Source organism: Pteropus medius, unplaced genomic scaffold, assembly GCF_902729225.1.
Source record: "Pteropus medius unplaced genomic scaffold, Ma_sr-lr_union100, whole genome shotgun sequence".
In the NCBI taxonomy this organism is placed as follows: Eukaryota; Metazoa; Chordata; class Mammalia; order Chiroptera; family Pteropodidae; genus Pteropus; species Pteropus medius.
The window spans coordinates 41,469,468-41,483,997 of NW_024344378.1; the positions used below are offsets into that span (position 1 = coordinate 41,469,468).

General features: G+C 32.1%; 1 protein-coding gene and 1 pseudogene across 1 annotated transcript in view; both read right to left on the reverse strand.

The window, feature by feature from the left end:
• The window catches only part of CTNNA3 (catenin alpha 3), a 1,416,183-nt gene that overhangs the window by 233,784 nt on the left and 1,167,869 nt on the right, over positions 1 to 14,530 (reverse strand). The gene's annotated exons all lie outside the window — the stretch shown is intronic.
• LOC120609796 (uncharacterized) lies at positions 10,951 to 11,069 on the reverse strand (annotated as a pseudogene).

The window sequence follows — 14,530 nt, forward strand, 5'->3', positions numbered from 1 at the left end:
ATATTTAAGGAGATAACACAAAATGTTTCTGAATAGTGACTAGCTTAAATTTGCTGAAATAAGCTTTCAGTTTTAAGAAGTCCTGGATAATTCAGGGATTGATTTTATTCCTATGAAAACAAAACAGTAATCATGGGAATATTGGAGAATAATTTTAGTGGATAAAGAAAAGATATAAGGATCATAATTATGAAGTAGGCATAATCTCAAATGTTAAAACATCACTAAAGAAAGATGTTTGGCTTTGAAAAATCATTTTTGGAAATAAGTTTTCCCCAAGGAAAAGGAAAAGAAATTTTATTCAGTGACTAAATTACCTATTTTTATTAGCCTGTCTGAAAATTTATGAATATATATGGTTTCCAGGCAAAATGGTATGGCCTATTAAATTTGAATATCAGATAATTAACAAATAATTTCATTATGTTTTTAGTGTATTTATTCACTATTTATCTGAAATTCAAATTTAAATTGGTGTCTTATGTTTTTATTAGCTGAATACACCTATCTTATAAGGACCTAACTGGTAAATATTATTTGCGTTCACATTTAATTACTGTTTGTCCATCTCTCTGCCCCCACTAAGACTCTAAATTTTAGTAAATAGGGACCATAATCTTTCATACTTACTACTATATCTTCAGCATCTAAACCCCGAAATTTTAAATCAAAGTTTACAGGTAGGATTAGGATCTATTCTTAGACTCATTTCTATCCGTGTTTTCTTAATAAAGCTACCAAACCTTAGTAAAAAGCAAAAATCATTATCACACTCTGAAAGCTCATAAAAGCTTCTTCACAAAAGTAGGTCTTGTAAAATAGTTATTCTAAATAAAGGAATGAGAATGAACCACTCACATTGCTTGCTCTCCCCATTTCTTGGCTACTCCAAATAGCAGTCAAGTTTTCTTTGGTTGACAATACTGCATGGTGGCTGACATAAGTAATCAGCAAATGAACACATCTAAATTTCTCATTTATTTTTCTTTTATTCTCTCTCTCTTCTCCTCTGTCTCACCCTCTCTCTTGCCTCCCTCATCCTGTCAGTTTCTCCTCGTTAGACAAAATAATGACCCAACTGAGCTGATAAAATTTTGGAACAAAAAGAGATAGAAAATATCAAGGTAATCTTCTTTATTTTATAGATTAAAGAACTAAAGCTCACATAACTACAAGAGAGTTTTCCTGATCAAAATCTTTCAATAGTTCTATGTTGCCTATAAGATAAACTTTCTAAAGTCTTGGTATAGTGTAAATAGCCAAGATTCTGCTCAGCCTTCCTCTTTAGATGTGCATCTTATAACAATACTGAACACTGTCTCCTGGCACTGATGACTAGTATCCCTGTGCTCTCACTGGCCCATAGGTGACCACTTCTTCCCTTGTACTCCATCTGTTCGTGTTTCTATTACAGCACATTTAACACTATAGAATTTATCAGTTTAAACATCTGTTTCCTCCTATTAGTATGAAGTATGTGAGTGTACAGACCATAGCTTATTCCTCCTAGAATTACTAATGCTTAGTCAAGTGCAAAGGCACAGAGTAGAAGCCCAAAAAGTATTTGACAAATGAAGAAACACATACATAATTAATGACATAAACAATACCAAATTTAAATACTGTGCTTTTTTACCAAGCCATAGGACTGAGCTAAGGATCTATCAATATTAATGTAAAAAAGGCAAAAAATTTTGAGATAAATTTTGTCATAAAAACTAGTGTCAGCAATCTCTCAAGCTCACAGACATGCTGAGAATCCTGCTTCAAAACATTCAAAATTTTCTATTTTCCACTTTGCTGTCCACTAATTAAACTCGATTTTCTTCAGGCACAGTTTTGAACATAAGTATCTATTTCTTATTCCATTGTATCTAATTTCTATGCGACAGCAGTATTCTGTAATTTTTCATCACACACACACACACTATTTTAATAAAAATGTGAATTGAATAGATTTTAGAAGACTATTCTAGGAATCTAAACACCCTTAATCTCATTGCTTCTATAACTAAACATATTCAAGTTCTCAACTCTTAATTTAGAAATGGATCTCTAGAATCTAACATGTGAAAATTAAGACTCACCATTGTATGGTGGCAATAGCAAAAAAAAAAAAAAAAATCTATACTCAACATGTAAATCAGAAATTAGTATATGGTTATAGACACAATTTTCTCTTATAAATATGTTTTAAACAAAAATTTAAAATGAAAAATATGTTAGTTGATACATAATGGCATCACCATTTTTCAATTTTTATTTCATTATGATTCAGTTTGTAAATAAATATAAAATGATGGATTTATCAACATGGCCTGTCATTATGTGTGGATGTCTTTTTTAAAGTGTACATCTTTTAATAGACCTTTTAATAATTAACATTAAAAAATACACTATAAAAGGTGGTGATTCTTTTTAGAAATACTAGACATTACCATTTATTTGTCATGTGTTAACTACTAACTATGCACGAGGCAATAAGCTAAGCACATTGTTAATTTAAACCTAATTACTCTCCAGAAAGATCAGTAAAATTATCCTTTAATCTGACCTAAAATAAAAAATGGAGACAAATTTAATGGATATACCCAACTATGAAATAAAGACTTTTGTTATATAAATATTAATGAATTGATCACTTTACATTTGATTCCTTACAAATTTAGTCATTTTATTTTGATCATCATGTTTAGGGAGGATTCAATCAATTCTAGCTTGGCCCAATTATAGAGGTCACCTATATGAGTTTAAAAGAAAAATTCAAAGAAATATAATACCAATTTAGTGACTATTTCTGGGGATATTATCTCATAATTATTAACTACTGTATGTAATTTTAAACAAACATTTTAAAAATCACCAACCATATCAAAGTAAGCAGTTACCTTATGGAGCTCATGAATATACACCTAAGAATAAATGCATGGATAGAAATGACCTAATTTTCTTTAACAAAGTTTATAAAATAAATTTTCCACTCATAGATTCATAAATTTGAGTATTTCAGAGTGATGGTCTCTGGAAAATTATTTGAGCTAAGAGACTCAAAGAAGAGGAAGCTGTTGAGGTCACAGGATGCAAATGAATAATGCAAAGAAATGTATTTCATAAAATCTGAGCAAAGACCAAGTAATAATTCCAAATTAAGATATTTTATGTAATTTTTATTATACATATATATTTAAATATATATTTATATATAAATATATATAAACAAATATATAAAAATAAATATATGTATTTCATCTATACTTTCGAAAGAATTTATGGTTAAATTTCCCATTTAAAAAAAATTCTCTCCTTTGTAAAGTGAAAGATTTGCTCATATTATGGGATGTTTCATATTCATGTATCAGAACATAACCACTCTCATACAAGTAATAAAGGGTAGAATAAGATTGATCAAGATCTGCCTACTTCCACAGCGTAGACTTTTAACTACTGTCTGCTAAAATTATATATCTACTCTCCTTCCTCTAAATTTTTTAATATAATTAATAAAATAAAATAAAACATTAGTAGTGTTTAATACTTTTTAAAGGCAGCCTCTTAGTAGATGAAAGGATATGTATGTGTATTCAGCTGTCTGTACATTTCTAGAACTCAATATATTTTGGTGAGTGCAAATAAACAATATCTAACCACAATTCATCTTAAAGGTAAAGATCATAAGACTAGATGAGAAAATAATAAACTTTTCTAATATATAAGTTGGGGTATTATTATTTAATACATATTATTATAAATGGTATATATTTTGATCCTTAAAGGTTATATTGTGATTGTATGATGTTCCTGAAACGTATCCATTACATTTCATGAAAAAAAAAAAATATATATATATATATATATTTTTTTTTGTATGGGGTTGATATACTTCCTTTGTATAATATGCCACTAAAGAGAGAAGTGTTTCTTTTTCCTGAAGGAGAACATTGTTGAAAATAGACAATGTGAGGTTCCCCCATATTTGAAATATCTGCATGCCCATGAAATGGCTAGAGAATCTTTTCCAAAATGTTAGTCATGCCTTAGCCATTTACCTTACTCTTATGTTATTCCTACTCCCAAAATGAGCCCATATTCCAGACACACTATCAATTTACCTATTGTGCCAAAAAACAATTTTTGAAAAATATTGCCTTTTACATCATGAAAACAATTATAGCAGAGGTGAGAAATGAAGTAGGCAAGATGTTTACTGAATACATCAATTTATTTAGCTCTAGATATAGTAACTGCTTTCTAAATATATAAATAAGAATTTTAAAAAGATGAGGGCTGATGGTGATCGTGTGGCTCTTGTCATATTGTGCTCATTTGGATTGAAATGGTGTTGCAATGTCAAAATCACTATTTTTAAAGTAATTTTCTACTTGATTTATTTATTCATATTAATAAAAAATTATTTTGCTATAGTCACTCATAGCAGCTGAAACAGCAAAACACAAGCTGGTCCAGGATGATCTAATTTGTACTTGCCATGACAATATTTCTTCCAGGCACAATCATCTACTCTGTCAGCATCAGTGAACCTCTTCTCTGTAATATTTAATGAGAAAATGTGGAGAAAGAATATCAAGAGCATTTTTATTAAGGCTCAATTTTCCATCTCACTTTTAGTTTCAAGATTCCTAGGCAGTAGATATGGCTCGGGCAACAGTGAAAAACAGCTAATCATCTCGGTATCTCGTTTCTGGAATAAGAGTTAAATAGATAAATGGAGAGGGAGATTGTATAGATTTAATTATGCTATAGCTACTCAAACATGGGAAAGAAAAAGGAAAAAAAAAAAATTAAACCTGTCAATGCCTTTTCCTTTATATGTTCACACAAACTAAATTATAAAGAGAAAGTACAATCACAAATGATATTGAGCTTCTATGAGCACTCTTATACTGATAATATACTGGAACAATATGGTAAAGTTTAACTAAATCATAACACAATTGCCACTAAATAATAATAATTAAAATAAAAAATTGCTTGTATAGCACTGTGCAGTTTCCAAATTACTTGAATATACATCACTCTGCACGTGTATGTGATCATTAGCAAACATATTTTTTTTAAAAAAAAACCTCCCCAGAGTGGGTTAGGAAAAAAAAAAGAAAGGACACACTGAAATGCACTTAAAAAGGAGAGATGTATATAAAATGACTATAAATCAGCAGAATGTAGAGTCAGTTTATTTTAAAAAGTAACTTTTATGGCCTTCTATTACATTTACATGTACTGTTTTGATCAAGTATATAATTAAATACCACTACTTTCTTCATATATCCTTCACACACTCTACATTCCAACATAAGCTTTATGATTTTAATAATATGAGGATTCTCCTCTCTCAGCCGCCAAAGAAGTCTATGCCCAGGGAACACAGGAGCAGGTGGCTTTAGTCTCCTCCACACTAATGTCCATCAGTGCCCCTCATCAAGACTATCCTAAGAATATACAATCTAAGAGTCTAAATAAAATTGGTATGCTTTTTATGAAAATGAATATTTTTATAAAGTTCTCCCATCCCATCTTCATCTTCCAAGGAGATAGTGGTATCTAAACTACAGTTTAGCAGTTCTGTATATGTCAATAAGGAAGTTATTTCTCTGGCTAAAGTAATATAATATCTTCTGTGTCATACATTTATTCATTCAATAAATAAGTGAAGGGCCTGTTTTATTCCAGGTCCTGTTTTATTCCAGGTTAGATTTTGGAATAAGTGGTTGAGGGGAAGGGGGAGGCTGGAGGAGACAGACAAAAATATTTGTGCTCTCCTAAAGCTTACACTCTAGTGAAGGGAAAGACAAAGATTGTAATAAATAAGTAAATATATGATATTTTATAAGCAAAGAAATGCTACAAAATTACAACAGGGTAAGAAAAGTGGAGAGGACAAAACAAGGGCCATTTGCAATTATAAATAAGAAGGTTAAGGTACATATCACTGATAAGGTAATATTTGGAAGAGAGTTGAAGGGGGTGAGGGAGAGGTCCATGCATACATCTGGAGTAAGAATATTTTATGCATAGAGAAAAGCTAGTTCCAAAGCCCTGACTTAAAATCATACCCGGTGTATTGGGGAACAGTAAAGGGAAGTCACTGTGGAAGACTGAGTAGATAGAGAAGGTAAAGTAGAAGATTCAGTAAGAGATTACTAAGGTCTTAGGCATTATGTTAAAAGGCATGAGAAAAAAAAGGAAAAGCCCATTTTTCACATTTCCATATTATATAGAAATAATTTAGGTTCTACTTAGAGATTGGGGCTATAGGAGAGGAAACCACGTGGACTCAGGAAATTTTGAGCATGTATTTTTCATACTTTGGTAAAATATGTACCTACCAGAAGTTGCAGGTATTTATGCTTTTTCTATATGATTTAATGTTAAACATTTCAGTCTATTCTCCAAGAGAGTAGGAGAGATAGAAGAAAGGAAGACAGAGAGAGAGGGAGGGCGAGGGGAAAGGGGGAGAGGGAGGGAGAGAGAGAGAGAGAAGGAGAGAGAGGTAACAGAGAACTATATAGGAACTTAATAACTAAGAAAGCTTTCTCTAATTTGGTGCTCCTTTCTGACTCTCATATCTTATAGTTAAATATATTGCTTTATATCGATTTGTAAGGAAATTCATCTAGCATATAACATCTAAGGTGTGTTAAATTAATTTTTAATTGAACATTTTAAATAATGGTATTATTAAAAACTAGCTGGAGTAAAATAAGAATAAATATGGGAAAGGCTCTTTAGTCACTGAAAACAAACTATGTCATATGTGGGAAGAAAAGGCTTAGGCATGCCAGGAAGATCTCAGTATAAAGCTGTTATAGGAAATAATGCTCTTGATCCTATAGGCCCTTTCTATAATTTAGTAAAGCAAACAAGATAATAAAAACATCAGATTCAAAATCTTGGTTTACTCAAATAATCACAATTTAATTAGGTCAAGGATACTTGCATTAAAAATGCAAGGTAGTATAGCTATTTTATCACAATAAAAATAAAAATTCCAAGTTATCATATGATATATTAGGTTTAGCAGTGAGAAAAAAAAAATGTTTAGAGGAAGACCTATTTCACCATTCTAGAGCAAATACATTGCTTGGCTATGTATATTTCTTTCAATTGATGTTTACAGTGATGATAATATTCTCTTCAGGTAGCTATCAATTATACTTTTAGTTTAAATGTATATATTTGGGTACATTGTGATTTTCATAGAAATTTAGATTTGCATTATGTGCCAAATAAAATTCCACTAAGTAAAATAATCTGTTTTCGTAATGCAAGTAAGGTATTGGTATATCCTGAACATATATAAAATTCTGTGCTAAGCAGATGGGGTAAACAAACAAACAAAAGCCAACTAGCTGTATAAGATTCACAAAACAATTCACACGTCATTTCCAAATTGTGTTTAAAACATGATCTTATTGAAAATGATAGAATTATGCATAACATCTCTGTAGGACCCAGACCACTTTTTAAATACAGAAAACCAAAGTCGTTGGGTGATTTACTCACACTGAAATGCTCCCAGATTTTACATTGTAGAAAGAATACTTCCCCGAAGCAGAGTTCTCTGGGGGCATCTATAGGACCAAGTGGTAACTCTCAGGGAAGCGATGTTTTGGGAACTTCTGGTCATGATGCACCATTAATAAATTGCCTGATTTATAACCAATGCAAATGTGGAGCTGGCTTCCTTCCCAGAATGCTTCTAAGCAGCAGTACAGGCAGCAACAGTAACACCATTGACACAGAAAAAGACAACAATTTGAGGAAATGAAAAAATGAAAGCTTTGGCCAAGGCAAAAAGGTATAACAAATGCTGAGTTTCAAAGGAGAAGCTAGACCTCATATAGAACATAAAAAGTAAAACAGTAAAATTGAGTAATGTTACATTTCAACTCCTGCCATATCAAAGCTCTAACAGGTTGCAGACATGGGACAACAGACATGGGTAGCATCTATGAAGAGATTATTTTAGGGAGAGTTGTGCCATGAGTATATCCTCTGCACCAAAAGGGAAGGATGAGAAAGTGCAACAAGAGTAATTGAGGACTAAAACTTTCAATGGTGTACTGTAATGAAGACTTTTCATTTACTATCTGCATAATTTACTTATATAATTTGTTTAGCTTTCTCTCAGGAAAATATTAAGAGTAAAAACGAGACAAGAAATGTTCTTTTGGCCCTATGTTATACAAATTCCTCCATTAACATCTAATTCATGTATCATTTATCACACTCTACAAATTTTTCAGTTAAAATAGTTTTTAAATTAAGGATATTTCCCTTTTATTGAGTTTCTACTTATAATTTCATAGGACATTTAGATTATCTTTAAACAGAGAAAACATACAAAATATAGTAATATTATGTATATTCATATTTGAAGATAAATATAAAAAATAAATCCTCTTAAATTGCAATATCTCATGTATAGTATTCCAAATATCTTTTCTTGCTTTAGTACATCTGATATAGCATTATGGATTCAAAAATCAAATAATGATTAATTTATGTATCATAATATCTAGATGAATTACTAAGCTACATCCTTTCTACATCAGGGAAAAATATAACGTTGAACTAGTACTTAAAACAGATATAAACAGATGATTTTCAGAATAATTTCATTATTATAATAGGATATGTGCTAAGGTGATGAGAAGAAATATTGAAACTGCCTTGCAAACATCAGTAGTATTAACCTACCTTAATCTCCTAAATCAGTTCTGGATTCACCTATCAACCATGAACTAATTTGAGACTCACAAACTTTTAAATTCACAGTATTTCTAAGTGCCCATGGCTGTAAGAAACATTTAGGAAAGAAAGAGGTGACTAATTGTCAAATTCACAATAATGAGTTTAATATGTAAGAAATGGCAGGTTACTGCTTCGCAAAGCAGATTTTCTGCTTTGGCTCCTAGCCATATTTACCCAAATTTCTTAGGGGAAAATTTGTTCCACTCTTAGAATTGCTTCATGAAAGTAGAATTCAAGAAATTATTAAAAGAGTCATTAAAAATGGGAAGTTAGCGGAAACTGGGCTTTAGTAAATAGTGGCCAAAAACATTGTAAAGAGCATTGGAAGCAGTGTAATTTTGAAAGGATTGTGTTTCTATGCATTGTATTCAGCAGTCTACATGAGCAAAAATGATAAGAAAAAAAAAAGATTTAGCAGACTCCATTGCTAGGGATGTTGGCAGGCTGCCAAACACAAGAGGTAGCCACTATTCCACCTCTTAGCTGTCTGCAGAGTAACATTACACTTTCCTGCTAAACAAAAGAAAAAGTGCCTGTTGAAAGCATGCAGTCACACTTGCTTAAGTTATGCTTGTTTTTTTTCCTTTATAAAAAATATTTGTGTATGTGTTAACAGGAGATTAAATCTTTGCCTAGCATGTAAATTGAAGAAAAGAGAGTGTTAATTTTTGACATGATGATAAAGACATAAAATCTTAGTTAAATTTATTTCACTATATTGCTTGTAATTGTATATTGGAATGGGCTTATTGCATTTTAAATTAAATTTTATATATATATACATGTAGATAATAATTAGATATATATAATTATATATATACATATATACGTGTGTGTGCATATGTGTGTGTATGTGTATATATATATATATACACATATATATGTGTGTGTATGTGTGTGTATGTGTGTATATATATATATATATACAAATAAGAGAGGTGGAGGCTGCCTACAGAGTTTAGGAAAATGTATTCTTCATTGTTACTAGATGTGAAGATTGCCTCCTGTCTCTTAATGTATCATAATACAGCTGTTTGTTAGAATAGCTTCTAATTTTCTATCATATGACTTTTCATTTAGGTATTTCAGGAAATAGAGAGAGACAGAGAGAAAGAGTATGACTATGAATACATATTGTCCAATTAGTGGATTTTCTGAACATGAAATTATAAGGGAAGTGAAATTATAAAGGAAGTGCTTCCTTTTGATTTTGTTATGGGACATATTAAACGTGTCCCTTTGGAACAAGTCTAGTTTTTTGAGAAACTGAGCAACCTCCTAAAAAGGAACTCAGTCTGTGTGAAATAGAGGAGACCTGCATAATTGCTGTCTAAAACTGTAGGTTAGCTCCCTGACGGTTGAAGAGATCTTCAATATAATGTGATGATTTCCCCAAAGCTCCCCCAAACCTGAAGCCCTACAGACTTGTGACTCCTGAGTGAGTCTTAGAGGGGAAAAAAAAAGGAAACTTTCTGTTGTGGAGTATTAAGCGATACCTGAACAAAACAAATGGAAGAACAACCTCTTTTCAATTTGGTTTCAGTCCCCAGTAGAATCTGATGTTCACTAAGTCATGAGCAAGAAATGATAGGAGCAGTGGGATCCATGGGAGGCGAAAACACCCAGAAAATGTGGCACAGCTATGAACACTGGATGACTGTTATACGAGGCAGTGGGAGAAACAGAATGTCCATGAACAAATCTGAAGGTAAACAGCACCAGAAGAAGAAATAGGTGTTGATATATTGCGTTACTATTTATTCAATGTTTAAACTAACAGAGGCAACATGCTGTGCCCATTATATCCATTATATCATTTGATCCCCATAGCAAGTCTTTAAATTAGACATTATAACACCCAAATTGCAAATGAGAAAAGTGATTATTTAAGAATAGAAGTACTTGGAATAATTTTCTTTTCATACATGAAAACGTAATGATTCCATCTCTAGGAGCTCTGAAAATGAAAATGTTAGATTGTAAATCAATATTAGAACAAAAGCAAGAAGTAATGCCATTAATAAGAATTTAAAAGAGATCAACCTTTGGTAACTGTTTAAACACACACCTAAGATGGTGGTTGAGAGATTGTTAGTTGTAAATGATTTGAAATGTGACTATAATTGAAGGCCTAAGATAAGACAAAATGAAATTATTATTTATTATTACTTGTTTTTACACCTACAGCACCTGGTCTTTCTAGGTGGTCTCCCATCCAAGTACTAACCAGGCCCGACTCTGCTTAGCTTCCGAGATCAGATGAGATCGAGCGTGTTCAGGGTGGCATGGCTATAAAATGAAATTATTAATAGTATTAAATTAGAACCATTGAGAGAGGAGAGAGCAATGAATAACATAAGAGCTGAACTAATAGTTTAGGTAAGTAACAAAGGCTTATGTGACAGCTACACCCAAGAAAGAGAACAAACATTTTAAGAATACCACCCTATGATAAAAAAAGCACAAGTAGTGACTTATACACTGACAATTGAGTTCTGCATGGATCTCACTCTTTCTTTTGCCCTCTCCCATACTACCTCTCCACCCTCTTTCTGTACAGATTTGAAAAGTAGAAAGCAAAGGAAGGTAAAATATCAAGGCTTGTGTTCTTTCACTTCCAATCATTTTCTTACTAGCCTCAGTATAACATTTTCATTACCACAAATTATCTTAAATTATCTGGAATTTCTTAAAAACAAACAAAAAAGGTTAAGAAATGTATCCTCAGCTACGCAGTTAATAGATGACAGGGCTGAGATTTGAACAGTCTGTCTGACTTGAGACATGTTATATTTTTTAACTTTTTATTTTGAAATAATTGTGTATTTACAGGAAGTTATAACATAGTACAGAGAGGTCCCATGTACACTTTACCTAGTTTCCCCCATGGTTACACTGTACATAACAATGTATAACACCAGGAAATTGCCACTGGTGCAAAGTGTGGATATGATCCCTTATGTAGATTCATGTAACCACCACCACGACTAAGATACAGAACTGTCCCATATAGTGAAGATATTCCCTCAAACTTCCCTTTCATTATCACACATACCCTTCTCCCCTCAACTATCCCTAAATCCTGGCAACTACTAATCTGTTCTTCATCTATATTTTTTATTTCAAGAATGCTATACAAAAAAGCAGTTAGTTACCTAAAAGGGAGCACCCAAAAGACTGGCAGCTGATTTCTCAAAAGAAACTATGCAGGACAGAAAGGGTTGCATATTAACATGATGAAGATCCAGAATCTACAACCAAGAATACTTTATCCAGCAAAACTATCATTTAGAGTTGAAGGACAGATAAAGAGCTTCTAGATAAAAATAAGCTATAGGATTTTATCATCATCAAGCCAGTATTACAGGAAATGTTGGATGGACTTCTTTAAGAAGAAAAAACATGTATCAAAAACAGGAATAAAGAATGGTAACAACTATATTCCTATCAATAAGTACCTCAAATGGAAAAGAATTAAGTGCTCCATCCAAAAGATAGAGTGGCTGAATGGATAAGAAAACAAAATCGTTACATATGTTGCCTACAAGAGACTCACTTCAGATTAAAAACACACACAGACCTAAAGGAAGGGAATGGAAAAAGATATTGCCTTGATGGAACTAGACGGTATTGTATTGAAAGAAATGGGTTGGATAGAGAAAGACAAATATCTCATGATTTCACATACATGTGGAATCTAAAGAACAAAATCAACAATAACAAAGCTGAAATAAGCTCATAGACACAGAGAATATTTAGAGGGATATTAGATAGGAGGGTGGTTGGGGGGACAAAAAAAAGGCAAAAGGTTTAAGAGGTACAAATGGTTAGTTGCAGAATAGACATGGAGATGTAGAGTGTAGCATGGGGAAGATGGTTAACGATGTTGTAATAAATATGTAAGGAGGAAGAGGGGTACTAGATTTAGTAGGGTGATCATGCCGTGATTTATGTGGATCTCTGATCACTATGCTATACAACTGAAACTGGTATATTATTGTATGTCAATTATAATTGAAAACAACTCATTGAATTATACAATGTAAATACAAGCAACTAATGTCTCATATATTTCAATAAAGACCAAAAAAAAAAAAAAACACAGGTAAAAGAAAGAAAAAGAAAGCTGTAAAAATGAAATAATAATACAGTATGTGACCTTTTGAGATTGCCTCTTCACTTAGTATGCGCCCTTGAGATTCATTCAAGTTATTGCATATATCAATAGTTGGTTTCTTTTTATCGCTGAATAATCTTCCATGGTATGGATATAGTATAGTTCATTTAACCATTTGTATATTGAAGGACATTTTGATCATTTCCATTTTATGACTATTACAAATAAAGTTGCTATGATCAATCATGTACATGTTTTTGTGTGGACATAAATTTTCATTTCTATGGAATAAATGCCCAGGAATGTGATTGCTGGGTCATCAGGTAAGTATATTTGAGCTTTGGGGTTCTTTTTTTAAGAATCTGACAAATTTTTGTTTCCAGGGTAAGGAGCCATGTTTTAGCTGCTCCATTTTAGTGCTTCTTAAATTCGAACAATCTCCATGGTAACTGTGATAGCCAGCCTCCAATGGTTCCCCAATGATCCCTGTCTCTTCCTGATAGTCAAAATCTTGTATGGCTAATAGATTATGACAGAAATGTTGGTATGTACTTCGAAGGTTAGGTTATAAAAGACTGGCTTCTCCCCACCCCCACCCCTTTACTCCTACTCCCCCTTCCTCTTCCTCCTACTCTTCCTCTTAAAATATAAAACAAAAGGGGTTGTCTCCTGCACTATTTAAGAGAGCACGTACCCTGACCAAGTGATGTGAATTTACTTTGTGAGTATTTCCCCTTATCAGAATTTTGACACTAGATTATCCAACTAACTCACCTGGCTCTGATTCCACACTCATCAAACCACATTATAATTATAACCTGGTATAGTAAATACATTTTCCTGTAGAGGGTCCAGTTCATTAGCTAGCCGATATTAGTTTCTAAGCTACTTTGTGTATGTGACCAAAATCATAATAAGTAAACATTCTGATTTCAATTTAAGTATTTTATGGTCATGTTGCCAGAAGCTAGTTACCATAATTCTGATCAATTCTAGATGCCCTGAAAAAAATAATTTCTTAATCTTTAAGTCCATGTTCATGGTAACTGCACTGCAATCTTAACAGCCAGTGAGCTTTCCTCTGGTATCTATAAAATTATCTCTGATTGATCTCAATATAAATTCAATATTGCTATTAAATCTTACTGTGTAACTCATCCAATCAAATAGTACTTAGTAATAGTTTTCAGAAAATTGTGAACACAATTTCATTCATTTCTTAACTAACAAAGTAGCTTAATGAATGAATGACAAGTCAGATGAATCTGTGAATCTTCAGTTCAAGGCAAGCATTTTCAATAAATTAACAAAGTAATGTTAACATGTCAGGGGAAAAATGATAATGGCATAATGGTTAGTGTGGATATGTGCTTTAATTTTGTCAGCAGAGTACAATTTTACAAAGACCTTCTATTTAGAGTCATAGTACTTGAAAGTAATTATTTTGCAATGTGGAGATTTGCCTTAAGAGAGACAGAGGCCAGAGATTCTGGGTTGAGTACAAATTACAGAAAAGAACCTTGAATTTTTTATTACCTAGTTTATTGACCAATCAATGGGTCACTGGGCCTTTATAATTTTAATTAAAATTGGTTCACTTTAATGACATAAAATATATTTGTTAGGACTTTTTTTTTCTAT